This window comes from Chrysochloris asiatica, unplaced genomic scaffold (genome assembly GCF_000296735.1).
Source record: "Chrysochloris asiatica unplaced genomic scaffold, ChrAsi1.0 scaffold00202, whole genome shotgun sequence".
Classification (NCBI taxonomy): domain Eukaryota; kingdom Metazoa; phylum Chordata; class Mammalia; order Afrosoricida; family Chrysochloridae; genus Chrysochloris; species Chrysochloris asiatica.
The window spans coordinates 3,558,985-3,561,352 of NW_006408720.1; positions in this window are offsets into that span (position 1 = coordinate 3,558,985).

Consider the following 2,368-nt stretch of genomic DNA (forward strand, 5'->3'; position numbering starts at 1 on the left):
TTTGAGAATTCACGTTTTATTTCTTCTACTACCCAGTTGCTTTAAAGCATGGTGTTATTCAGTTGCCATGTATTTGACTTTATTTCTTTGGTCTTCCTATTGTTGATTTCTAATTTTATAGCCTGAGAGATTGCTTTGTAGTATTTTATGCTTGCAAGTTTATGGAAGCTTGTTTTGTGACCTAAGACATGGTCTATTCTGAAGAATGTTCCATGTGCACTGGAAAAGAATGTGTATTGTACTGTTGTTGGGCTGAATGCTCTGTATGCCTCTATGATGTGAAGTTAGCTGACTGTATTGCTTAGTTACTCTGTGTCTTGTCAAGTTCCTTTCTGATTGGTCTGTCCTTTGAAAGTGGTGTATTAAAATCTCCCACTATTATTTTAGATTTGTCTATTTCTTTCTTCAAATCTATTAGAGTTTGCTTTATATATTTTGGAACTCTTTCATTGGAAGCATAGATATTTACTGTGGTTTTGTCATCTTGTTCAATTGATCCTTTAATCATGATATAATGTGCATCTTTATCTATTATGCTGGTTTTTGCCTTAAAGTTTATTTATCATAAATTAGTATTACCACTCTTACTCAGTTTTCCTTGCAATTATCTTGATATATATTTTTTCCATTATTTAACTTTTAGTCTGTTTTTGTCTTTGTGTGCAAGGTGTGTCTCTTGCAGGCATCATATTGTAGGATCTTGTTTTCTTATATATTCTGCCTCTCTTTGTCTCTTAATTGGTGCATTTAATCTGTTGACATTCAGTGTAAGTATCGATAAGTATGAGTTAATTGCTGTCATTATGTTTGTTTTTGTGTGGTACTGCTGGTTTCTTTGTTCCCCATGCCTTCCTGTGCTGAGTTCATGTTTTTGTGTTCTTTCTTGTCTATTTCTTCATAGTTTTAATGTTTCCACATTCTTCTTGGATTTTCATTTTCTTGGTATATTGTGAAGTATTAATTTTCTTTGATATTACCTTATATTCTGCTAACTTTTCCCTCCATTTAAGATAGTCTATTTTATCCTTAATCTACCTGATCTCCTCACCACTTGGATCTCTGTACCTTTTTTTGTTTGTTTGTTTCTTTAACATTAGGTCACATTGTAATTATTTTGATCAACTGACCTCCTAGATCCTCTGAATTCATTCTTATAATTATCTTCTACTGTGGACTCTTCCATCTGTTGATTAAGTTCTGGATGTTGCTGCCACATATGTCAAGCTCTGGTTGTTGTCTGTTCTTGTTGGTTCTCAGTCCACAGAACTCCCTGTAAGATGTTTTGAAGTTCTTGGTTGGCATTGAAAAAAATCCCTTAACTTCTGTTTATATGGGAATGTTTTTATTACACTGTCATATTTGATTGAGAGTTTGCTGCATAGACAATTCTTAGTTGGCAGTTTTTTTTGTTTTGTTTTGATTTTTCTTTCAGGATTTTATCCATGTCTCTCCATTCCCTTCTTGCCTGCATGGTTTCTGCTGAGATGTCAGAGCTTAATCTGATTTGCTTGCCTTTGTATGTAACACTTCTCTTTTCCCTAGCTACTTTCAGGATTCTTTCCTTGTATTTGTTTTTGAGAGCTTGATTTGATATGTCTTGGTGATTTTCTTTTGGGTTCTATCCTTTCTATGGTTCAGTGAACTTCTTGCATGTTTATCTTTTTGTTTTTTAGGACGTTTGGGAAATTTTCTTCAACTATCTCCTCTGCGGACTTTCTGTTCTGGAGTGCCAATAATTTTTTAGTTACTCATCTTCATTTTGTCCAACATGAATCTTAGACTTTTGTCAGATTTTTTTTTTATCCTTTTTTTCTGCTTGCACTTCAATCTTAGCAGTATTGAGACATCTGTCTTTCAGCTCACTGATTCTGGCTTCCATCTCTTCAATTCTCTTCCTTTGCCCTTTCAGTGTATTGTCCATTTGTTATATTTTATTATTAATCCTTTAGATACCTTTTTGCAGGTTTTGAGTTATTTCCAATGCTGTATTTATCTTATTTTATTGTTCCTGTAGAGCTTTCCTGACTTCTTCCTTAGTTTTCTCAATCCCTCTGTGGAACATTTAGATGTATCTCAGTATCATTTACCTCTAATGAGGAAGTAAACACATTGAGTTCAATTTAACCATAAATGAGTTCAGCTATGTAATAAGAACTCTACTAAGTATGTTGATATATTTTGTCAGATTCAGTATTTCTTTTGAAGCAGATGTTACTATTTTGATTTTACCAGTGAAGACACTGAGGTTCACTTAAGTTAAGCAATTTACCTTAATTTTATAGAAAGTGTCAGAACTACAATTAGATCATCTTATCAGCTATGAAACCTGTACTTTTACACCTCCTCAGGAAGGGCAAACTGCATATCT